Source organism: Macrobrachium rosenbergii, chromosome 49 (genome assembly GCF_040412425.1).
Source record: "Macrobrachium rosenbergii isolate ZJJX-2024 chromosome 49, ASM4041242v1, whole genome shotgun sequence".
NCBI lineage: Eukaryota > Metazoa > Arthropoda > Malacostraca > Decapoda > Palaemonidae > Macrobrachium > Macrobrachium rosenbergii.
This window is the reverse complement of record NC_089789.1, coordinates 21,461,106-21,488,605: the sequence shown is the minus strand read 5'-3', so window position 1 is coordinate 21,488,605 and position 27,500 is coordinate 21,461,106.

Below are 27,500 nucleotides of genomic sequence, written 5' to 3'. Positions count from 1 at the left end.
TACATCATAAGTGATCATAATAATAATCTATAATAATTTTAGTAATAATGTTACTATTATTTTACATCATAAGTCATGACCTAATAATAATAATAATACAATAATAATAATAATAATAATAATAATAATAATAATAATAAGGGAGGAGACCTTCTCTGAGGGCAGTAGCGTTGAAAATTATATCAGTTTCCAGGGTATTTAATTTATGTAGAGTCTTCACTATTCGTCTAACAATTTTTTTCCATCAGCATGTAGGTGGTATATCAAGGTTCCTAAGGACATATAAAGATTTCTGTTGTCTTAGGTTTATTTCTTTTAACGAATGAACTGAGATACGTGATGTACAGGCATTTATAGCAGGCAGGGTGTTTACAATTAGTCAGTAGGCTGACTTTAATTAGCCATAGGTTGGTGACGAAATCTGTCACCGACGAGTTGAGATCTTCTAGGATTATTATTTTTTTTTATAAACGGTGTTGCTGGCTGAATGTGGGTGTGGGCTAGGGTAACCCCCACCCCTGGTGTGGTTGGTATTATAGGCCGTCCAAGTGACATGTCATCGGCATCCGGTGCTCTCTCTCTCTCTCTCTCTCTCTCTCTCTCTCTCTCTCTCTCTCTCTCTCTCTCTCTCATGACGGTGTTTGGTGTCGGCTGATTTCTTATATTTCTCCTTACGATAGTGGGGAGACGTTCTGTTTTTGCCACCGTTTTGATACTTGGCTTTTTTTTTCTAGTATATGGAGTGGCTCGAAAAACAATAGGCATCTTCGGTCCGGTGTTTGGTCTGTGATTTCTGTGTTCTTTATAAGCTCAGCTCTTTCTGGCCTTTTGTTGTGATTTTCTCTATGATGGTTAAAAATGGCTCCTTCTTAAAGGTGGCAGGAGAGACGCTTAGAGAGTCTGGTAGTGGTCATCCCGATACATGAGTGATGGCATCCATCCACTGGGTACGTGAATTCTTAGATGACACTCCTTCTCTTCAGAGACGTTTCTCGGGGCGCCGGGTTTTTTTTTAAGAAGCAGCTGTCTAGTTTTCATGTTTTTATAGATTATGAGGTTGATTTTATCCCCTTCTGCGGTAGGGTAGACATTTTCCTTGATTATTTTCCTGGTTGCCTTTTCATCCTCTAAATATGTTTGGTGCATCTACTACAAAAGCTATATGCGCCAAAAATAATTAGAGGATGAAAAAGGCAATCAGGAAAATAATAAAGGAAAATTGGTTGCTTTTAACTCTCTCTCTCTCTCTCTCTCTCTCTCTCTCTCTCTCTCTCTCTCTCTCTCTCTCTCTCTCTCTATATATATATATATATATATATATATATATATATATATATATATATATATATATATATATATATATATATATATATATATATATATATTATATATATATATTATATATATATATTATATATATATATATATATATATATTATATATATATATATATATATATATATATATATATATATATATATATATATATATATATATATATATATTCATATATATATATATATATATATATATATATATATATATATATATATATATATATATATATATATATATATATATATATATGACTCAACAGAGGTAGCATACGTATCATATTTAAATAAAATCTAATTCATTATTTCCTTTTTATACAGTGTTTAACAGTTTAGAGCCACGTGACCAAATAAACCTAGCCATCGATTAGTATAAATTTAATTACTTTTATTTGGTAGGCTTAGCTGACACAAGCGAAATATAACGAACCTTTGAGCAACAGTTTTCAAAGAGTTTCTTTTTATAGTGCATAAAACGCTCTGAGATCGCTTGGGTGTGGCCAGGCAGACAAAGCGGCTCAGTCAGATCTTATTTAGTTATTCAAATCTTTCCTTCAACGTTAATCCTTGTTTATGGTTTTTCCCAAGACCTGTCATTTACTGTATTTCTTTTATTTTCACTAATAATAATAATAATAATAATAATAATAATAATAATAATAATAATAATAATAATAATAATAATAATAATAGGTTTTGTTGAATAAAATGGCTGCATTTTGCGATTTTATTTTATACTGAGTTTTCTCAATTCTTCTAATAAAACCTAGTACAAAATCAATTCGCAAAATGCAGCCATTTTATTTAAAAAAAAACACTTGCCTCAAAGAGGGTCTTCTCCCCTCGTAACATAATAATAATAATAATAATAATAATAATAATAATAATAATAATAATAATAATAATAATAATAATAATAATAATAATAATAATAATGTGTTACTTGCATACACTTACAAAACGGTTAAGTTTTGTATGGTTCCGTGCTCAGGAATAATTTTTCCGAGTAATTTTACAATCTGTTTTCCATTTACCAGTTATTTATTGTTTAGAGGATTGCATTGTCTCAGTTTCTCTTCTTCACATTTGTAAATTCGACCAATAGACACTTCAGGAACTTTTGCTTCTTCAGCTGTGCGAGCGATGGCCTTTGCAAGATCAGCTTTTCTCACGTGAAATATTTTAAAACTTTGTCAATTATATCCTTAGCCTGAGAGCGGGAGGCGTTGGCGGTAGGGAGACTGTTTCCGCTTTGGCTTTTCATACTGTCTTGTCACAAGGGTAGCAGCTTCCGCAAAATCGTTCTTTAAGAAGATGGTTGTTTTAAGATGAAGCCAGTAAAGTGACCGCTGACATTCTAAATGCCCTGTACCGACTACGTGTCACGGAAAGTGAGGTTTGGCAGCGCAGGTCAAAAATTATGCCACATTTCTTTGTTTTTAAGAGGAAAAAACATAGGTTTCCAGCGAACATATCTTAAATCAAGAGTGTTTTTAATGTCATTACTAAAATTATGGCAATACTTGAGAAAACTTCCATCTGAGTAGGTTCTGCTCAGTCCATATTTTTATCATAATAATGAGACATTTGTCACCAGGAATGCCTTGTTCCCCACAGCCTGGCGATCTTAGAGTGTTTGACAGACTATAGGTGATTAGTAAAAACTGATATAGCTACTACGACCCGTGACTAAAACTATCAAAGTAAGAATTGTTCTAATTATAACTCTGCAAGCAGTGGTTTTCTGGAAAGTTTTTTATCACTCGTATTTTAATAATTCATATCCTTCTTCTTTCCGGGTGTGATCATAAACAGACTCGACATTTTCTAAGACTGCGCGTCTTCCTTTGGGTGCGACACTCCATGTCAGTCCTTATAACACTATGGCTCGCTCTGGTGTAAGGGCATTTCCATGTCTGCCGTCCAACCACCGAAGAGTGCGCTTCAAACTGAAAGCAGGAAAAACAGAATTCCGTGCAGGATTTATCAAGGGGTGAATGACCTTAAGAAATCTTCGAATTTATTCAGCAATTACATAATTCTTCCAGGTTATTATTATTATTATTATTATTATTATTATTATTATTATTATTATTATTATTATTACTAGAAGGAAGAAGACCCTCTTTCAAGCATGTTTTGTTGAATATGATGGCTGCATTCGCATAATGCAGCTATCATATTGAACAAAATATTATTATTATTATTATTATTATTATTATTATTATTATTATTATTATTATTATTATTATTATTATTATTATTATTATTATTATTATTATTATTATTATTATTATTATTATTATTATTATTAATAATAATGATCACATTATCATAAAAGGTACAGGTTGAGTGACAACAAACAACTTGAGGATAGCCTGCAGAAGAAATAAAAAGTGGCCGAGCATCTTATTTCTAAAATGATGCGAATTTCCTGAACTTGGAAACTGTAAATTACTCCCTTAATTAGCCTTAATGGACTTCCATTAACACAAACGTCCGGTACTTCTCCCCACTCAGCGTTTTTCCTTTGTTGTCGTGTTTCTCTTTACTTTTTTTTCTTTCCTCTTTTTGTTTCAGAAACAATCGATCTCAGTTTTTTTTCCAAAAATTTTTAAGTGGCTTTGTTACTTTCTATTTTTATTTGGAATCATTCGATTCAAGTTCTTTGGAAAAACTATTATTTTTTCCCAGCGGCTTTTCCTGCTATCATTTCCTTTTTATTGTTTTTTTTTATATGGATCCATTCAGTTCGATTTTTTTTAAATTCTTGTTTATTTGTGAAATCTCTTCCGTCAGCATTTACATAATTTTATTTATGTCATTTTTTCGGAATATTCGATTCAAGTTTTCGAAGAAATACAAATCTTGTTTCTTTTCAGGTTGTTCGTTTTGCCTTCTCTTCATTTTCTAATATTTTCTTGTTTGACTGAAACCTGCTGGTTAAGTTCTACAAGAACTTTTTGGTTTTTTACAGTTCTCTGGAAGTTATCATTCAATCTAATTGCTTAAAAATTTTCTCGGCTTTTCAATCTTTTTAATTTTTTTATTTTTGTTTTTTTTAAGCCTTTGATTCACTTTCTTGAAATATTCCTTATTCTTTCTAACGTCACACTTTCCTTATGAAAATTATTATTATTATTATTGTTGTTTGATTATCTAAAGTGTTTTGCATTTTGTACTAAAGCCTTTGTATACTTACACCGATGACAGAAATAATTCTCCATCAGGTGCCTGATTACAATAACAGAAGGCCGTATTCTATTTCCTTTAAAAACACGATAGCAGCTTAATATTACGTTTAAACAAGTTAAAAATGCGCCGAAGTTTCTTCGGTGCAATCGAGTTTTCTGTACAGTGTATAATCAAGGCCACCGTAAATAGATCTATTTTTCGGTGGTCTCTGTATAAAGTGTATAAGCCTCGGCCCATGAAACTTTAACCACGGTCCAGTGGTGGCCTGTCCTATATCGTTGCCAGGAGCACGATTATGAATAAATTTAACCTTAAATAAAATAAAAACTACTGAGGCTAAAGGGCTGCAGATTTGTTGTTTGATGATTGGGGGCTGGATGATCAACACACCAATTTGCAGCCCTCTAGCCTCAGTAGTTTTCAAGACCTGAGGGCGGACAGTAAAGTGCGGATGGACAGACAAAGCCGGCACAATAGTTTTATTTTGCAGAAAACTAAAATGGGCCAATGTTAATAGATCACAGAATTTTAAAGGTATCCGTTTTAGAGTCATCAAGAACTTCGGTAAGAATTATATTGCTACACAAATTACAGTTACGGTCTCGTAACCGAAAGCTGAATGAAAAACAAAAGAAACTACGGGTTGCCATAGAACACTAGCCCATGCCAGAACAAGGTTGGCTGGGTTCTGAGCCAGGACCTGGGTTGGCTTAAACTGAAACGAACGAGCGAAACAAAAGAAAGATGAAAACTCACGGAGATCCGAAGGTCGTGAGGGAATTCGTTATTAGAAAGAAAAATATCCGAAGAGTCACCGTCTCGTATTGGCAACTTTCCCGAAGAAGTTTTATCCGGCCCTGAGGGCATCCGCCGGTCAAGAGGTACTATTTTCCTTTATCCCACCTTTACCTTTTCCTCCCTGGAGGCTAGACCCTCCCTCTTCTCCGTTCATAGAAGTAAGGCACGTAAGAGGATTTCTGGAACTCAAACTATTTGATTGGGAAACTTGGGAAATTGGCCTGTGAATGAAGGGCATTTGGGATGTTTAAACTTCATCATGAGTCTGTCTCTCTCTCTCTCTCTCTCTCTCTCTCTCTCTCTCTCTCTTCTCTCTTCTTCTTCTTTTCTTCTTCTTCTTTTGTTCTTCTTCTTCACGCGCGTACGCAGGCACACACACACACACAATTATATACAAGTACAACACACACGCAAATCACACACACACACACACACACACACACACACACACACACACACACACACACACACACATATACACACACATATATATATATATATATATATATATATATATATATATATATATATATATATATATACAGTATATATATGTACTGTATATATAAAAGTGAATGTTTGTATATTTATTTGGCTTCTATAGAAATCCAAACAGCTTGACAGACCCAGACAAAATTTTGGACACAGCCTCTGTGTCACCCCAGAAAGGGTTTATAACTCAAATTCAAACTCCTACCCGTGACAGACACACCAACACAGACAAAACATATGAATTTTCTTTTTGCGTCACCTTTTCCTTCAGTTTTCTGAGTTTATTCTCATTTTTCACCTGACACTTCACCTTTTCCTGGCACTGCCAGAAGTATGATGAACCTACAACAACAAATCCCCTATAACATCGATTTTTTATCAGAATTTACATGAATTTTGATCATAATTTATGACAATAATTAATATAATTGCTTATTACCTCGATAAAATCTACATTGAAAACCTAAATCGATCATTTCTTTCCATTGGAAGCAAAGCCAAGTCCACGCATGCATAGCAGTGGCTGGCTTAACGCACCTTGGACACTACAGCAGTTGGAATTGATTATCGTGCAAATTGGCAAAAAACTTCACTGATACAGAAGATAAGTTTCTTTTCACGTTGCTTGGTACTGATTACCTAGAAGACAATGACTGAAAATTCTAGATTAAAACTTTACTGGACTGTAGATCATTAAATTCGGAAATCCTTTCCGAAAGGCACTTGGAGGGTAAATGTATTAGATGCAAATAGATATTAAATTAAGAAATGGCAACTACTGCACTTCGAGAAACTTGAAGTGCTCTCAACTTACAACATGTCAATTCATACCTTTTGCTGATGTAATCATATACAGTAAGGAATACTATTCCCATCATTTAGGAAAATAAAATTATTTTCCATGGTTATATATTCGAATGAAATATATTCATTTTTGTCTTTTATCATCATGTATTTATTCAAAACATAAACCTAACATTCCTCCAAGAAGGCAAAGATTTTGTTTGATTTATGATTACATTATTGTACTAATTGACCAAGTTTATAGAAGCCCTACGTGTAACTTTATACTCAATTCTACGTTCAGGAATTTGGTGTCATTGTAAAGATAATGAGTTGCAATTTATTATGTTACGTTAAAAACGTCCCTAAAACCAGTATAAAAATATGTATCATGAGTTGAAGTTAGCCGTATAGGAAAGTGTTTTGCCACTTTTTTTCTTGATATGATGAGGGGGTGGAAGGCTAACACTTGCAACTATTCACTTAATAATAGGAAAGAAGTAAAAAGGTGTAACAGAGTATAGACTAAATATTTCTTATTAAAAACGATGTCTATTCTTATACAATATTAATGAATAAGTTTAAATTAGAACTGAGGGATTGGTACAGTTTTTTATGAATTGGACAGTGAAGTTTACTTTCATTATAGTAACACATATCATAAAACGACATCATTGGCCTAGCCTTATACCAAATTGTCTGTATCACATGGAAATATTGTTGTAGATTTTTGTTGTGTGATTTGGACTTATAACAGCCTACAAATAGCGTTGAAGGGTCTAACAGTGAAATGAATAAGCCTATACATAATTTATTCATATTCTGATCAGAGCATCTGAGATGCTTCCCTTATGAAATACAGCGGCAAACTGTCACGAAATTGGCGCTAACCTGTCCACACTACAATTACCTGTCAGTCGGTCGGAAGATATTTGGGTAATACCATCAGTTCATTCGTTCTGGTGGGTGGACTGTTTCCGCCCACAAACTGTTGTGTACACATAAGTTTTAACGGCAGCTTCGATGAACTGACAGAAGAAATGACAGGTAAACTTGATCTGAATACGCGGCCTTATGTTGTTGAATTTTATAATAGTGAATGGGTGTGTTGGGAAAGAGTGAGAAAGAGAGTGAGAGGAGAAGAAGAGAGAGGAGAGGGGGTGTTAGGGAGGAGAAAGTGAAAGAGAGAGAGAGATAATTTATTGAATGTCATTCAGAGTTTTTCCGGGCAGCGCTGGGTTGTCAGCTAGTATATAAATAAATAAATTATATATATATATATATATATATATATATATATATATATATATATATATATATATATATATATATATATATATATATATATATTTATACATATACACACACACATGTTTATATATACATATACACATACATATATATATATATATATATATATATATATATATATATATATATATATATATATATATATATATATATATATATATATATATATATATATATACTAGCTGACATGTGTGTATGTGTACATACATACATCCAATATATATAGCGCACACTTACCTAACAATTAATATTATGAATTCTTTTCTCCTTAGTTAGGAAGACTCTAGACAGTGTTAACTCTCCAGTTCTTTGCAGCTTTTTGACATGAGTTTAGAATACCTAATTTCTTTTTATCAGCTTGAAGTGACCCCAAACAGAACTCTGGCCCATCACCGTGTGAGACGAGGTTGCATAAATATTTACTGAAGTCGTTGCCATCCCCATATCCTTCTCCACCCTGGCTGAGACCTATTACAGTGTATTTTCTAACATATGCTTAAATAACTATTTATGCTAGAGGAAGTATGGCCGATTTTGGAGAACTTGCCTATACCATTTCTCCTCTGTCTCGTGTCAAACCCTAATTCCTCCCTTTTGACAACAGAGTCCTAGCCCCATATGTTTGATAAACCATAATCCTAAATAAAAAGAAAACTCTCGGTTAAAGAAACTTTTTTCCTTTTTTACAATTGTAACTTCCGCTATTTAACACCCCTGACTGATCCTAGGGGGGTCCTCTGCCCCTGCATGATCTTGAAAGGATAATGACCGGCCACTAAGCGAAGCTATCACCCCGAATGAGATACGTAATCGGAGCCAATTACTCGGGAGTCCTTCCAGGGGAAATTATCATATTTAAGATTGCCTTTATCGGCGGCCTAATTTTAGCTGGTTAATAGAATGGGTTCTTCCATGAGTCATGAAGGACAGAGGAGACAGAGACAGACAGACAAACAGAGAGACATACAGACAGACAGAGACAGATAGAGAGACAGACAGACAGAGAGCCAGAATATTTTTATATTATTCTTTATTCTATTTTCATTGAAATAGACCATGAAAAATTCTTCATAGTTTTGTTATCAAGTATGTTTTATAGTTAATTCATAACAGTCATAGACGTTTCATTGTTGCTTTTGAATATACAAGTACTAATCTTAAATTTTATCCAGCTGATTTTATGGTTATTGCTAATGTGATAGATTTTTATACAATTAATAACAATTCTAAATTATTTACCTTATGGTGATCATTGGTTTTTATGATTTATGTTAGCAGATGTTATTATTATTATTATTATTATTATTATTATTATTATTATTATTATTATTATTATTATTATTATTATTATTATTTATTATTATTATTATTATTGTCAATGTTTTAGGGAGTTTTTATTGGAGCATTATACTTGCAGGCTTTAATAAGTTAATAAATTTTTTTTATACTTGTTGACAATAAAAAGCAATGTCTTGGTCGAAGAATCTTGAACTATAAAGTTGCTAAAGACCTGTCCTTTTATCCTGTTTATAGCTGTCGTCTGTTTTATATATATATATATATATATATATATATATATATATATATATATATATATATATATATATATGTATGTATATGTATATATATGTGTATATATATGTGTGTGTGTGTGTGTGTGTATGTGTGTGTATACATAAAGATAAAATCCACGAAGGAAAGAGAAACAATGGAGTGCTGCAAGGTCTTTCGACTTACAGTCCTTTACTTACTACTAAGTAAAGGACTAGAAGTCGAAAGGCCTTGCAGCACTCCATTGTTTCTCTTCCTTCGTGGATTTTGTCTTTATTTATCTGTTCATCACGTTTCATATTTTCGTGATTCAGTTATACATATATATATATATATATATATATATATATATATATATATATATATATATATATATATATATATATATATATATATATATATATATATATATATATATATATATATATATATATATATATATATAGTTTAATATATATAGACATAAAGTTTAAATAAAGACAACTCATAAAATTTAATTAGTAATTTAAAATGCTTTTAAACTATCGGGATCTTATATTAATGTTTATCAAAGGATTCGATGTGAAAGGTCGTTGGTTTGGAAGAGGGGGGACATGACAACCATTTGACCTCGCTGGGGACACCAATGTGACGGGGAATCCAGAGTCCTCGTAAATGACGTTCTGCTAAGAAAAGAAAGCTGAGAAATAGGGTAAATTCAAAGAGAGTTTTTTTTTTTATTTTTTAATCATTGTCAGTTGCATGGAGAGCATAGATATTTTTTCCTGCCTGACGCCCTCGTTCCTCCTTAGGTTAGCAGCTAGGTCGACTTGTTTTGGTAGGCCAGGTTAGAAGCACGGAACGGTGTCAATACTGCCCCTAAGTTACTCATCTAAATTAGATAACGATAGATGGACTACTTTCCGTTAGGGGATATCTTACAAATGAGTAAAATAAATGCAAATTCCATATCGCTAAGAATGATTAATACCTGTGATTTCAAAGTTCCATATTTAAAAATGATGGCTGGCGATGAAGCAAATACATATGACAGAACAGAAAGTGACCTTCAATCAGATTTGAAAGTTTTGATGACGTTGAAGGAAAAGAAAAGTAGAAATGTTCTAAGACAGAAAATAAGGAAAAGAAAAGTAGAAGCATTCTGAGATAGAAAATGGCAAAATGATTCAATATTATCTTGTTATTATAGAGACACGTGAAATAGCTAGGAAAACAAAACCCAGCATTATATATTCATAGAAATCGAGCGTTTCGTTCAGAAAAAAAAAATTTTTTTTTAGTAAGGCTGAAATTATCTCAAGGAAGTTGCATTAATGAGAGGCTACATTTTATCACGATTTTTCCCCCTGGAAAAAAGGGTTGTTAGTGAAGGCAGCTCCCATAAAGTTAATTCACTCCAGCTTCGATAATTTTTTTCTCCTTAAAATCTCTCTCTCTCTCTCTCTCTCTCTCTCTCTCTCTCTCTCTCTCTCTCTCTCTCTCTCTCTCCTAGGGACATTTTTCCTCAGTTTTGTTGAAATGAATTGTCCTCATATATTACAGTTCTGAGGCAAGTCTGTAAGTTAAACGTTCTTAAACAAACACATAAAATATCTTAGGTAACTATCTACCAAGAGCAGAACCAATCAAACACTGTTTTATTTCGACCACAAACCAAACATATAGATCACTCCTTCCAGCTGTAACGGATTTCATTCCCTCGACTGTTACAACGTGGAATAGTCTTCCTTAAGGGCGGTGATATTGATTCTGGTGCTCCTAACTTTACGGGGAACCTGTAATAGAATGTGTAGTACTAAATCCAAAAGCCATGTATCGCTACGTTATTGCTTTTGGCTTCTATTGCTTTTCATTTATTTATTTTATTTTCCTTTGTTATTCTTTCTGTCTGACTTAAGTCAGCTGGAATTATTAGTCCGGTCTACTTTTTCCAAAGTTTTTTTTTTTTTATAATTGCGGTGAGGTAGAATATCTGCTTTGTTAGCTGAAAGTCGGCCTAGAGAGAGAGAGAGAGAGAGAGAGAGAGAGAGATCATAACTATCATTGTATTCTTGTTTAGTTTATAATTAATACACCCGGTCTCGTACGACCTCTTTGACAAGTGGTGGCGTTGTCTCTCAGTGCCTGTCTGTTTGTATGTATGGCTTTCTGATTGTCTATCTGTCTTCCTGATTGCTGTCTGTCTTTCTGAATGTCTATCTGTCTTTCTGATTGCCAGTCTTTTCGATTGCCTATCTGTCTTTCTGATTGTCAGTCTTTTCGATTGTCTATCTGTCTTTCTGATTGTCTTTCTGTCTTTCTGATTGTCTGTATTTCTGATTATCTTTCTGTCTTTCTGATTGTCTGTCTGCCTTCCTGATTGCTGTCTGTCTTTCTGATTGTCTGTTTGCCTTCCTGATTGCTGTCTGTCTTTCTGATTGTCTGTCTGCCTTCCTGATTGCTGTCTGTCTTTCTGATTGTCTGTCTGCCTTCCTGATTGCTGTCTGTCTTTCTGATTGTCTGTCTGCCTTCCTGATTGCTGTCTGTCTGCCTTCCTGATTGCTGTCTGTCTTTCTGATTGTCTGTCTGCCTTCCTGATTGCTGTCTGTCTGCCTTCCTGATTGCTGTCTATCTTTCTGATTGTCTATCTGTCTTTCTGATTGTCTTTCTGTCTTTCTGATTGTCAGTCTTTTCGATTGTCTATCTGTCTTTCTGATTGTCTATCTGTCTTTCTGATTGTCAGTCTTTTCGATTGTCTATCTGTCTTTCTGATTGTCTATCTGTCTTTCTGATTGTCTTTCTGTCTTTCTGATTGTCTGTATTTCTGATTGTCTATCTGTCTTTCTGATTGTCTTTCTGTCTTTCTGATTGTCTGTATTCTTGATTGTCTATCTGTCTTTCTGATTGTCTTTCTGTCTTTCTGATTGTCTGTATTTCTGATTGTCTTTCTGATTGCCAGTCTTTTTGATTTCTGTCTTTCTGTCTTTCTGATTGTCTGTCTGCCTTCCTGATTGCTGTCTGTCTTTCTGATTGCCTTCCTCTGTCTGTCTTTCTGATTGTCTGTCTGCCTTTCTTGATTGCTGTCTGTCTTTCTGATTGTCTGTCTGCCTTCCTGATTGCCTGTCTCTGATTGTCTATCTGTCATTCTGATTGTCTATCTGTCTTCCTGATTGTCAGTCTTTTTGATTGTCTTTCTGATTGTCTATCTGTCTTTCTGATTTTCTTTTTGATTGTCTATCTGTCTTCTGATTGTCTATCTGTCTTTCTGATTGTCTTTCTGTCTTTCTGATTGTCTGTCTTTCTGATTGTCTTTCTGTCTTTCTGATTGTCTGTCTGTCTTTCTGATTGTCTTTCTGTCTTTCTGATTGTCTGTCTTTCTGATTGTCTTTCTGTCTTTCTGATTGTCTGTCTGCCTTCCTGATTGCTGTCTGTCTTTCTGATTGTCTGTCTGTCCTTCCTGATTGCTGTCTGTCTTTCTGATTGTCTGTCTGCCTTCCTGATTGCTGTCTGTCTTTCTGATTGTCTTCTGCCTTCCTGATTGCTGTCTGTCTTTCTGATTGTCTGTCTGCCTTCCTGATCGCTGTCTGTCTTTCTGATTGTCTGTCTGTCCTTGCCCTGATTGCTGACTGTCTTTCTGATTGTCTGTCTGTCTTCCTGATTGCTGACTGTCTTTCTAATTGTCCGTCTGTCTTTCTGATTGTCTATCTGTCTTTCTGATTGTCTTTCTGTCTTTCTGATTGCCTGTCTGTCTTTCTGATTGTCAGTCTTTTCGATTGTCTATCTGTCTTTCTGATTGTCTATCTGTCTTTCTGATTGTCAGTCTTTTCGATTGTCTATCTGTCTTTCTGATTGTCTTTCTGTCTTTCTGATTGTCTGTCTGCCTTCCTGATTGTTTTTCTGTCTTTCTGATTGTCTGTCTGCCTTCCTGATTGCTGTCTGTCTTTCTGATTGTCTGTCTGCCTTCCTGATTGCTGTCTGTCTTTCTGATTGTCTGTGCCTTCCTGATTGCTGTCTGTCTTTCTGATTGTCTGTCTGCCTTCCTGATTGCTGTCTGTCTTTCTGATTGTGTCTGCCTTCCTGTCTGTTTCTGATTGCCTTCTGATTGCTGTCTGTCTTTCTGATTGTCTATCTGTCTTTCTGATTGTCTATCTGTCTTTCTGATTGTCTTTCTGTCTTTCTGATTGTCTGTATTTCTGATTGTCTTTCTGTCTTTCTGATTGTCTGTCTGCCTTCCTGATTGCTGTCTGTCTTTCTGATTGTCTGTCTGCCTTCCTGATTGCTGTCTGTCTTTCTGATTGTCTGTCTGCCTTCCTGATTGCTGTCTGTCTTTCTGATTGTCTGTCTGCTTTCCTGATTGCTGTCTGTCTTTCTGATTGTCTGTCTGCCTTCCTGATTGCTGTCTGTCTTTCTGATTGTCTGTCTGCCTTCCTGATTGCTGTCTGTCTTTCTGATTGTCTGTCTGCCTTCCTGATCGCTGTCTGTCTTTCTGATTGTCTGTCTGCCTTCCTGATTGCTGTCTGTCTTTCTGATTGTCTGTCTGCCTTCCTGATTGCTGACTGTCTTTCTGATTGTCTGTATTTCTGATTGTCTATCTGTCTTTCTGATTGTCTTTCTGTCTTTCTGATTGTCTGTCTGTCTTTCTGATTGTCTATCTGTCTTTCTGATTGTCAGTCTTTTCGATTGTCTATCTGTCTTTCTGATTGTCTTTCTGTCTTTCTGATTGTCTGTCTGCCTTCCTGATTGCTGTCTGTCTTTCTGATTGTCTGTCCTTCTGATTGTTTATCTGTCTTTCTGATTGTCAGTCTTTTTTATTGTCTATCTGTCTTTTTGATTGTCTTTTTCTCTTTCTGATTGTCTATCTGTCTTTCTGATTGTCTGTCTTTCTGATTGTCTATCTGTCTTTCTGATTGTCAGTCTTTTTGATTGTCTATATGTCTTTCTGATTGTCTTTCTGTCTTTCTGATTGTCTGTCTGTCTTTCTGATTGTCTGTCTTTCTGATTGTCTTTCTGTCTTTCTGATTGTCTTTTTGCTTGTCTTTCTGTCTTTCTGATTGTCTGTCTATCTGATTGTCTATCTGTCTTTCTGATTGTCTGTCTTTCTGATTGTCTGTCTGTCTTTTTGATTGTCTGTCTGTCTTTCTGATTGTCTGTCTGTTTGCCTGTCACATGATTATTATTATCCTTCATTAGCAAGTCATAAAAATAAAAAGGAAAACTCTGAAGTATTGAGAATCACATATTCTCCAGAATATAAGAAAACCGCAAAATGTTGAACGCAAACTTTAATTCCAAATTAGAAATATTCATCAATTTAATGGCATCCGAAATATTCCAGATAGAGGGGAACATAGGGAATACGATGATAAGTTAGCACGTGAATCAAATATGATTCATATATATATATATATTTATATATATATATATATATATATATATATATATATATATAGTATATATATATATATATATATATATATATATATATATATATATATATATATATATATATATATATATATGAATCATATTTGAGAGAGAGAGAGAGAGAGAGAGAGAGAGAGAGAGAGAGAGAGAGAGAGAGAGAGAGAGAGAGAGAGAGAGAATTTTGATTGAATGCCTCCTACATTTCAAGCGAATATAGAGAATCACTGTTATTCGAGGTTAGATATCAAAGCGTTTGTTTCGTTGGAGTTCTTGAGTTCTGTGCGTTTTCGAATGTTTAGAAAATCTATACCTAAATGTCCTTTGCTTTGTTTACTAAAATGAACCAATAAGAGTAAATTTCATACTAAGTCATAGTGTTGTTAAAGCTGAAAGTGAAAATTACTTATACACATATGATGAAAAATGACTGTTGCTTTACTTCAGCTATTATTTATGTATATTGATTGCCTACCAGTAAGATGATAATAAACGTCAAAGTTTATTTCAATGTATGGTCACCTGCATTAGAGATGTCTCAGTACAATTTATTCGGTCAAAATACGCCACTTCCAAATTTTCAAAACGAGAATTTAAATAACGTTATTACTGGTGACCTTTCGTATATTGTTATTTTACCCACAGCTGAAATATCTAGACACATTTGTTTTAAAATTCAATGGGAATTTCTCACGTGTAGGTCATCCTTGTACATTTATGGAGCAAAAATCCGTGTGAAAACTGGTTTTTAATTCAAGTACGTGGAATCATATATAAGATCATTTATTTTGGTTTATTTGTTCCGAATCTATTGTTGGTTTCACATCTAAATTGTTCCGTACCTTGGCATTACAGCTAACTGGAGGGAGGTAATTGAAATGCAGGATATTCTGTCATTTGAGAATTTAGAGCAGATTTTGTTAAGCTCTCGTGGAACGGAATGTCATCGTAAACTGAAAGTCAGAAAGCGGGGACGGGGAAAGGGAATATTAGGTAGCTTTTGAATAGTCACCTCATCGCGGCACTCGTGTTTGCAGTTATGTAATGTTATACATGTTGACGGGATACCGAGGCTTACGCCTTTCTCTCTCTCTCTCTCTCTCTGTCTCTCTGTCTCTCTCTCTCTCTCTCTCTCTCTCTCTCTCTCTCTCAATAACAGTCAGTTAAAAACTAGGTACTCAATTCAATTCTTAAGTTAACAAAGGCATTTTGAAATTATATAACTATAATATAGTGCTCATAGCTCTCCGTTCTCATTCGAGATGGGGATCGAACCCTGGTCATTCATTGGTGAAATGAACATCCCATAACCAATGTCACAAATTCTGAAAAGAGAGAGAGAGAGAGAGAGAGAGAGAGAGAGAAGAAACTGAAGAAAAAATCATGGCAAGCTTCATGCATTTGCTCTTTTGACCTAGGTCACTTGAAATATGAATTTTTGATGCAGAGATCCTTTAGCTGGATGAGGTCTCTCTCTCTCTCTCTCTCTCTCTCTCTCTCTCTCTCTCTCTCTCTCTCTTAATTGCATTCCGTTCCCATTTCCGGGAATATCATGCATTCTCTCTGTAATTAACAGTTCACTCGCTTGTCCCGCTGTCATTTGCGTAAACGAAAAGGCAAATTGTCAAAAAGGACTTGGACTTTTCTTGAGCTTGGATGGGTTGTCAGGAGTTTTCTTTACTAATTTCTTGCGCTGGCCATCACATAAAGTGATAAATAAAACCACTGTAAAAAAAAATCGAATAATTCTCTTTTTTTTATTATTTGACGATTGTTATAACTTATAATAGACGTAGAAGCATATTCACACACACAAATATATATTTGTATATATATATATATATATATATATATATATATATATATATATATATATATATATATATATATATATATATATATATATATATATATATATATATATATATATATATATATATATATATATATATATATATATATATATATTCACCTATAATCAGAACTCCACGTTCTTAATCAGGTCATATTCTGCTTTTGCATGAATTCCTGGCTTCTAATGTTCTGTCTTTCGTTTGATTGTGCAACTAAAGTTGTACATTCCAGTTTGATGATGGTTAAGTATCTAAACCTGAATTAGAGCAAATATAATCACTGGCGCTTCAAGAGGGGAAATGATCATCAAAAAAGATTAAGAAAATTACCTAAATTAAAGAAGAAAATAGAATTTTATTCTGCTCCATTTTCTAGTTCAAACACTTTGATAATTGCTTAATTTTTTATCTTAAAGTAAATCATGTCATGGTAATACTAATGAACGCAAAAATTTATTATGATTATGTAATTATATGCAGAATTATTTACGGTTTTATCAAAATACTTCATTAAAAACGAAGCTTAATATTGCACGAGAAGCATACGAAATAATTTACCCGGAGAAATAAATTATTTATAGCACCTGTTAACCAGTTCCATCACTCCTTATTCAAATGATACATGCATCGGTATACTCTTCCACTGCAACACACACACACATACATAAATATATATATGTATGTATGTATGTATGTATGTATGTATATATATATATATATATATATATATATATATATATATATATATATATATACATATATATGTATATATATATATATATATATATATATATATATATATATATATATATATATATATATATATATATATATATATATATATATATATATATATATATATATATATATATATATATATATATATATATATATATATATATATATATATATATATATATATATATATATATATATATATATATATATTTATATATATGTATTTATATATATATATATATATATATATATATATATATATATATATATATATATATATATATATAGTATATATATATAAGTATGTATGTATGTGTGTGTGTGTGTGTGGTTGCAGTGGAAGAGTATACCGATGCCTGTATCATTTGAATAAGGAGTGATGGAACTGGTTAACAGGTGCTATAAATAATTTATTTCTCCGGGTAAATTATTTCGTATGCTTCTCGTGCAATATTAAGCTTCGTTTTTAATGAAGTATTTTGATAAAACTGTAAATAATTCTGCATATAATTACATAATCATAATCATTTTTTTGCGTTCATTAGTATTACCATGACATGATTTACTTTAAAATAAAAAATTAAGCAATTATCAGAGTGTTTGAACTAGTTGTTGGTCTCCTGTTGGATCCAGGGTTTGAACAACGCAATTAAAATACGATTAATTAAAATAAAATAAGTAAAAAATCTGATCGAATTATGTCAAAGATAAATGAAAGATTCATAGCTCACCTGCTATGTTACTTCTTTCATCCTACTTTGCCATTATAGTCCTGGGGTTATATAGATATAGGTTTCAAAATACTGGAGAATCTTGCATAATTTCAACATCCTTATAAATATGTTTCTCACCTCCACATCACACACACGCGCGCACACACACACACACACATTCACACACTCGCAAAAATAATGTGATTTTAACTCTTACAAAGGTATTTTATTTCGAAAGTGATCCAAGCTCCTATTCTACTGTTCCCTTTAGAATGTAATGTTCATTTTTATGAAAACAGCTTTTTTTTATTTTGAAAATTCTAACTTTTGCTAAATAGCCTTCTTCAGAAAATACTGTTCCCTTTAGAAAGTAATGTTCACATTTATGAAAACAGTTTTTGTTTATTTTGAAAATTCTAACTTTTGCTAAATAGCCTTCTTCAGAAAATACTGTTCCCTTTAGAAAGTAATGTTCACATTTATGAAAACAGTTTTTGTTTATTTTGAAAATTCTAACTTTTGCTAAATAGCCTTCTTCAGAAAATACTGTTCCCTTTAGAAAGTAATGTTTACATTTATGAAAACAGTTTTAATTTATTGTGAAACTACTAACTTTTGCTATATTGCCTTCTTCAGAAAATAATTTTACCACTCCCAAAATTACTTTATTTCTAAACGTGGGACGTGTTAGAATCCGCCAAATTAAAGTCAAGAAATTGCAAACAGGCAGGCTCTCTCTCTCTCTCTCTCTCTCTCTCTCTCTCTCTCTCTCTCTCTCTCTCTCTCTCTCTCTCTCTGAAATGAGAAAAAGAAAAAACTTTTCTTTTGTCAAGTCAGGGACTAATGAGTTTCTTCCCAGTAAACAAAGAAGACTTTCCGCATTAAATGTGTAAGCCCTCAAAACTTCGCCAACTTAAAGCCCCCTTTTTTTTATTAGGTTTAAGAAAAACGAAATGAAAAATGGAAAGGAGAATTAAAATCTCTGTCCTAATCTAAATCCGACCACCTGGGTTCCTGAGGTCTTCTGAATACATATTGCAATCATTACTTTAATCTCCTCTTATTTCTTACCCTAAAACACCATCAGAATAATTCTTTTAAATTCGGTACACCTTGACCATAATTTAATGCCATATTCATTTAGTAACCTGGCTGTGTGTGCGTGTGTGTGTGTGTGTAAAAGAGAGAGAGAGAGAGAGAGAGAGAGAGAGAGAGAGAGAGAGAGAGAGAGAGAGAGAGATGAAAGTACAAGATTCAGAGCATTACGTACGTTGATATTCATTGTATTTCGTAGGTAAACAATATTGATTAAACTGAGACATTTTGCTGGTTGAGTTAACATTTGTTGAAGGCTGCTTTAGCTTTTAGGTAAAAAATATTTTTGTTTTATGTGAATAATTTTTTTTTTTACCATCACTTCCTTTTCAAGTATTAATCTTACTTCAGAAACACTTTCAATCGTTGACTAATAGATCTTAAGTAAAGAGTTAATAACAACGCAAGTAGTTGTATGATTCAGCGGACAAGCAAATAGAAGTAAGTCTCTAACTTATATGAGAATTACCTTGTTATTTCGCGTTACTTACCTGCTTCGCTTGCGTGGCAATTTTTGTAAGCCCGTCTAGAAGAGCACCCATAATCATTCAAGATTATTCCCATGAAGAAATAGAAGGACCTCAACTCATTATAAATGTTAACATCTTTTATTTATCATCAGATTTATGTTCGGAAATAGATGGTTAATGTCTGCGATAGCCTTTAATTGAAGTACTAAAAGAGAATTTTAGGACCTTTTAGTGACTTTTCATGGTTGGGAAAATAGTATCTCCCAGGCCACCTTGTCATTTTCTGGCTTTTAACGAGCCATAATTAGAAGCTATGGTCAACTGGACGAAAAGAAGATTAGACTTCCGGAGTCATGAAATTCGGAAGGAAAATGTTAGTTGATTCTAGATATCTTTCATCAAAAGTTAGAAATTATAACTTCTCACTCTTATGACATAGATAAATTTATGTTTGTAAGCAAATAAACACTGAAAAGAATGCTGACGAATGCGTACAAACTCACATACACCTATATATATATATATATATATATATATATATGTATATATATATATATATATATATATATATATATATATATATATGTGTGTGTGTGTGTGTGTGTGTGTGTATATGCATATATACATATATAAGTATATATACATATATGTGTGTGTGTGTGGCTCGTGGTCAATAGTCACTGTACATTGTTTTTCTAAACGAGGCAGTGGTTCGAGCCCCACCGGTGACAAAGCATTTATCAGTTATAATTGTACTTGAGTGTAATTTATTCCCGAATACAGTGAACTGAATGTTAAACGATATTTGTGGTATTGGCTACGGTCTACCCCACCGCCAAATCAAAGTCTTTCAAAAGAAGGCATCGTGCTTACCCCATATAATAATGGGAAAAATGCACGTTAAAGAAGAAGAAGAAGAAGAAGTATATATGGAAATAAAAGAAAATAAAATTCACTCAGGTATCCCATCATCGTTCTTTCGTAATTAGTTTTTTACTGAGAAGCTGATGGTATTTTCACTTTCCTTAGAACTGAGTTGCCTCTCTTCTCTAATCTGAGCCGATGAAAGATCTGGACTACCTCTTTTACCAGATGTTCGAAGTTTTCAAGATCTCTTGTGAATGGAACTATTGGGATTTCTCTATTAACAGATTTCCAAAAGCTTTCTTCACTCTCCAACCCCACCCCCACCCCCACCACCCCAGGACCTATTTCCAAGTAATGGTTAGTTATTGTGCCACTTCGGCGTGAATAAGCAGTTTAGCATTAATTACACCTCTGTAGTTAATTGATTTCTTAATTAGCAGAGGCGCACAGGACATATGTCCAGGTACAGAATGAAACTATACTGTAATTTGCTTAATTGGATTATTTTAATGTTACGTTATTTTTCTTCTTTATAGGACAAAGGCCCAAGGTAAAAATTTGCCCCATTTGTACCATTAGAATGAGTGTTGTCTATATAATAAGATGGAAAGATGTACCTCTACAACTGCTTTACATCGATTATAAATATATATATCAAGTGGCTGTTATCATGTCGTTTAGACTCAACTGATTTCTTTTAATGTTATCCATTTTTTCTGAAAGGATAGAAGCCTAAAGTGCATAAGCAGTATAAAAGCACATGTTCTATATAGTGTATATCGGAAAATACACAACATCTGTTTAACATATTGAAGGGCTACGTTTCATGAAGAATATCCTCCCCATTAACGAGGACATTTGCCATCCATTTCAAGCGGAGAAGTCGATTCCAACAGTAATGGAAAAACATAGCGGGCTCTTCAACGGAGTTAGAATCCCGTTAATGGAGATGGTGAAGGCCCGGGGCGTTTCCAACTTCTGCAAACTTCAATCTTAAGCTATTTTCCACGGTGCGGCAGCGGCGGCGAAGTTCTTGAATCAAAAGGGAGAGATGTGAGGGAGCAAACTTTGGGGAGATCGGAGGATGACGCAAGTCCGGCGACCTCTCTCGGCCGTCCAAGGGCAATCTTCGTCTCCTCGCCCTCTCCCCTCTTCATTTCTTCTAGCTGTATTTTTTCCTTTGGCATTTCCTCTCTCTCTCTCATATGCTCTCTTTTTTTCATTTCTTCTCTCTGTATTTTTTCCTTTAGCATTTCCTCTCTCTCATATGCTCTCTTTCTTCATTTCCTCTCTACATTCTTTCCTTTCTCTGCCGCATTATCGGCACTGGAATCGTTTTCAAGATCTGAGATCTGAAAAGCAATGTTTTTGTTTCTTTTATATGTCCTTAATAGAAAGATTCCCACCCGTTTCCTTTTTTCTGAATGTATTTGAACCCTGCAAGGCAGAAGATGAACTGGTTATGCTCCCTACGAAAGAGAGTGAAAAAAGGATTGCTTCTTGGAACAAAGGAAATATGCACCCACTGGACCATAATCTCCGACAAACTTAGAATTGAAATCATCCATTGCCTCTATTGCCGCATCCTTTATGAGGGTACCTATTGTCCAGAGGTCCACACTGGGCCTCTTATAGTACTCAACACTTCAAACATACAACCCTCCTTTAGGCAAGGGCTTAACCAAACCAACCAGCCAAGATTGCGACAACAGTGCGCCTTCTGATGGGCGCTGTAGAGTCGTAGACTGTGCTGAATGTTCTTTTTAGCAAACACGAAGCTTCAGTTGGATTATTTTATGCCTTTTACTTTTCATCAGCTGTCTTTGGTCGCATTTCATTTGGCTGTCCAGCTTCTTTAACTTTATCATCTACCATTCAAGAACGAATTCTCCAGGTGAGTCCTGCATAACTTATCAGATTTCTTAAACTACTTTATCAATAATAATAATAATAATAATAATAATAATAATAATAATAATAATAATAATAATAATAATAATAATAATAATAGTTATTTAATGGAGAAATTATGTCCAAATTAGAGAACTAAATTTCTAGAAAAGGTATAAAGCTTATTTTTACAAGAATGTACAGGAACTCGGTGCTCTACTTATTCTTAAACTTATTTGGCAAAAATGCTACTTAGTACCGGAGGGAGTAGAAGACACCTAGAACAGTCATAACTCTTTATAAAAATCCGAGATCATAACTAGATAATTCGGAATGTTTAGGTAATGTAAAAATTTTACAAAATAAGCAATATGTATGTGTACACACATATATATATATGTGTGTGTATGTATGCGTATATATATGTATATATATTTATCACAAATCCTTTAAACGTCAATGAGTAGATATGCATTCACACTCAGTCATGAAGAAACGAACTTGTAAACAAATAATTATGCATTAATGCAAATACACCAATATATACTATAATAGTGTCCATATTGATTTGTCATATTGAATTCACACAAAACAGGTAGACAGTTGCTATTAGTTTTTTTTTTTTTAATAATGCGGTCCGTAACCCAAAACTGAACTCATTGTCATAACACCAAAGGAAATTAATCATAAAACGGTCCGACTGGTATCCCAATTTTCCAATTTATTCCAGTTGGCGGTCAGACATTCCCAATAATTCAAGCCAATTACAAGGCTCTAATTAAACTTGTCTTTGCCCTGCAGGCCAGCCAAATAATTAAAATAATTTCCCGAATTTCACAAACAAAAACAACACGGCCATATATCCCATTGTTATGCGCCCTCCAGCGGTGGATTCTATTGTTCCTATCGAATAAATATTTCGCTCTGTGAAAACAAGGCAACGTCGATCTGCTTTTCACTTGTTTTCCAGCTTTCTTTGACGAGTTGTGTCATTGTTCTTGTCACTGCAGGTAACTGTCGAAGGTTTTTCGGATATTAATCCAATGAATTACTGTGAATTCAGAATTGTGTTATTTTAAACATTGGCTTCACTTTTGTCTTCAGTTCACTAGGTAAGGTTGGTTGGTTGGTTCAGAAGGTTTGAACTGTATAGTCAAACAAATTAGAATATAAGGTTTTTATGAAAACTAAATAGAATATCTACCAGACCAGTAGCTGTTTAGAAAGGAATCCTAACACATTATTCTGAAAAGGAGTTTTAAATACTATCTTTATTTATTCTTAGGCCTCAAAGAAAATAAGATTCCTAAAAATAAAAAAAAGGCAATCAGGCTTTATTTATTTTTTACTGAAGATGTAGTTCAAAACAGGCGCCGGTGGAAAGGAGGAGAATGAAATAGATCAAATATCACACATTTAACTTCTTTAACGCAAATTTAATGAGATGTATAGTAACTGAGGTACTTTTACTTCACGTGGCTTTGAAGGCGATGATGATACTGATGCATAATAATTTAACCACGGCAGCCATATGTAGACTACCCTGGAAATACCTCACTGGAACAGCTTAATTTGTGTTCCACCCTTGGTACCTTCAGGCAGTCGTTCATTAGTGTAGTTATGTTCCTGTTCACGCCTATGGCATAATCAAAATTAGGTTGATCAGATTTAGAACCAACTCTGCTTAATTGACCGCTTGAGGGGTAAAAAGAGACAGTCGGTTGGTATAAGAAAGTAAGAGAGTCAAAATGCAGTAAAAATGAAAGTACGTATAACTCCATTTCTGCTTCCTTTGACAATTTAGTCTTCCCCTTCGATTTAAAGCACGTGAAAGAAAGTAATAGGAGCCCTTTCCGTAAACTTAATCATTTTAACGTCCATCTCAGGAGAGGTACTATACTAACGGAACAAGAGAGAGAGAGAGAGAGAGAGAGAGAGAGAGAGAGAGAGAGAGAGAGAGAGAGGGAACGGGCTTCAAACGAGAGAGAGAGAGAATAGGCTCCAAATGAGAGTGGATAGACAAAGAGAGAGAGAGAGAGAGAAGGCTCCAAATGAGAGTGGGTAGACAAAAAGAGAGAGAGAGAGAAGGAGAGAAAAGGCTCCATAGACAAAGAGAGAAAGAGAGAGAGAGAGAAAAGGCTCCATAGACAAAGAGAGAAAGAGAGAGAGAGAGAGGGTGGGGTGGGGGGGGGATCAGGCTCCAAACAAGAGTGGGGGAGGGGAGAGAGAGAGAGAGAGAGAGAGAGAGAGAGAGAGAGAGAGAGAGAGAAGGCTCCAAATGAGAGTGGATAGACAAAGAGAGAGAGAGGGAGAGAGAGAGAGCGAGAATCCATAAAAAGGTCTTTATGCATAACGCGACCTTCAACTTTTCTCTGCTCGATGAAGGAACAGCGCCACTCCGGTCCTGTTTGAAAGTTGAATGATCAGCAGCAGCAGAGCAGAGACGGAGAGCCAAGGAATGATGCATGTTGTAGCTCCCTTGGCAGCGTGACTATTTATCGATCCGATTGAAAAGCAACGTCATCTGACATTTAGTATTCCACGTTTACAATCGAAACCACTACTAACTTTAAATTTTCACGAAAACAGTTCGCAAAATTAAGATACGCATTCGATTTCCCTTCGTCTATCAATCCTTTTCCCTTTTTATACAGAGGTTAAGCAGTTTAGATAATAAAATGAAACAAGCACGTTCAAAAGAAAGCGGCTGAAAACGACCAAAATGCCATTTGAACCCTGAAAACTCAAATAATTTTGGCACTGTCCGCCGTCACAACTCACCCGACATATCCGTTGACCAAATGATTCAATTTAGTTTGGAAATTAAAACCCTGTCGCGAACGCAGAACTAAAATTTGATTTCTCCTTTTGCAAGTAATGTTTAATCGAAATCATGACGTGAATGGAATGAAAGTTATTTTTGTTTCACTCATGTAACTGTAATCACTTTCTGTAAAGGGATAGATGCCATCAGGTGTAAGTATTTGCAACTGGGAGTAAGTTTTTTTTATAATAATTTGAATTAGAAATGATTTTATAAAACCAATGAATATTTCCTGTTACACAAATAGGTATACATAAATATGTATACAAACAGACTCTCACACGCACATACACACAACACTCTCAAGATGTATGAACGTCCATACTCTCTCAAGACTCCTCAAGGTTACCAGAAATTATTGCCTGTTCATACAAACTTACAGCGACAAGAATAAACATTAGTTACCGAGAAGATTCTTCACGCACCCACGCCCATCCCCACACCCATGCCCATGCCGCGCCCACGCACACTCACACACACATACACACATCTCATATATATATATATATATATATATATATATATATATATATATATATATATATATATATATATATATATATGTATGTATGTGTGTGTGTGTGTGTGTGTGTGTGTGTGTGTATGTATGTACAAAGTGTTTTGAAATTAGAGCCCCCTTCGACAGCATGAACTAAAATTAATATGGACAAAAACAAAAGTAATGCAGGATAGGTATTTATTTAAGTTTCTCTCTGAGTATTTAATATTTTGTGTGGCCTCCATCTGCCTGTACCACAGCCTGCATTCTTGAGGGGTATGATTTCAGCAAATCGCAAAAAAGCTGAGACTCAAACTCCATTTCCCTGAGCACTTCGGTCACCTCTCTTCGCAGGTTGTCAAGGCTTGGTATACCATCATAGTTCACTGTGCACGCTTCAACACGATCCTTTAAGATACTACCAATGTTTTCACACACATTAAGGTCAGGGGAGCTACCTGGATATTCACTTGACGAGAGGAAATCGATACCACTGTTTCGAAGCAGCTCCTGTGTCTGAAGGGCCTTGAAACATGGTGCCTTATCATGCAAAAATGTGACTTCTTCAACAGATAATACATTTTCAGGATCTTTGAGGAAAGGAAGTACTCCACCAGTAAGCACAGTTTCTCTGAAGTATTCACCATTCCATAACTGTCCTTTTTCTTGGATGATCCACATTAAACCGTTTGGCTGTGAAACAGAGAAAAATTCCCAAACATTCAGGAAATTTCACAACATGGCAATAGCACACGTCATCACTGATATCATCCAACTTTGCAGCCCAAATGATGTCATTTTTATGATTTGGCTTCCTGACTGTGTAAATGAAGAATTCATCTGATGCAGCAACACGGAGAAAGTCAGCTTCATCCCAATCTTTAAGAAATGAACCACAAAACCATGCACGGTCTTCTTTCTGTTGCTGAGTGACGTTGGGCTTGCTGATAACATGAAATGGCTTGATACCAGATTTTTTCAACTCACGATATACAGCACTATAACTTCTCTTCTTTCCCCTTTTTGTTTCTAGTTCAAGCGCCAATTTACGTAAAGACTTTCTTGGTCTACCCACTGCCTCAGCTATGATGTCTTTTGACTCCTGAGAAAGGACCTCAGGCCTTCCAAGATTCTCACTCTTTTCACGATGACAGTCATATGGATTTTTGTTCCAGTTTCTTTTAACAAAGGATTCATCTCATTTAATGTATTTAGCTATCCAGGAACGTGAAATGAAGGATGCGCCAGCATCCGTGGCCTCTCTGAAGGTTATAGCCCGGATTCAGTCAATCCATCTGATTTCCTGCAAGTCGTTAGCCATGGCTGTATCTAACTCCGTCACTCAGTCTGAAGATACAAAAGAAAAATACAAAATAGAAAAAAATAAGCTTTATAGCAGAAAACTTAAAATATTTGTTCTTGAGAGATATTTGAAACAGCAGAAAACATGCATACATACATACCTATATATATATATATATATATAATATATTTCCATTTGTTCTGTTGGGAGGCCCTCTAATTTGAAACATATAATATATATATATATATACATGCATTCATACATACATACATATATATATATATATATATATATATATATATATATATATATATATATATATATATATATATATATATATCTGTATATATATATATATTCTGCTATTGAATTTCACTGCAGTAC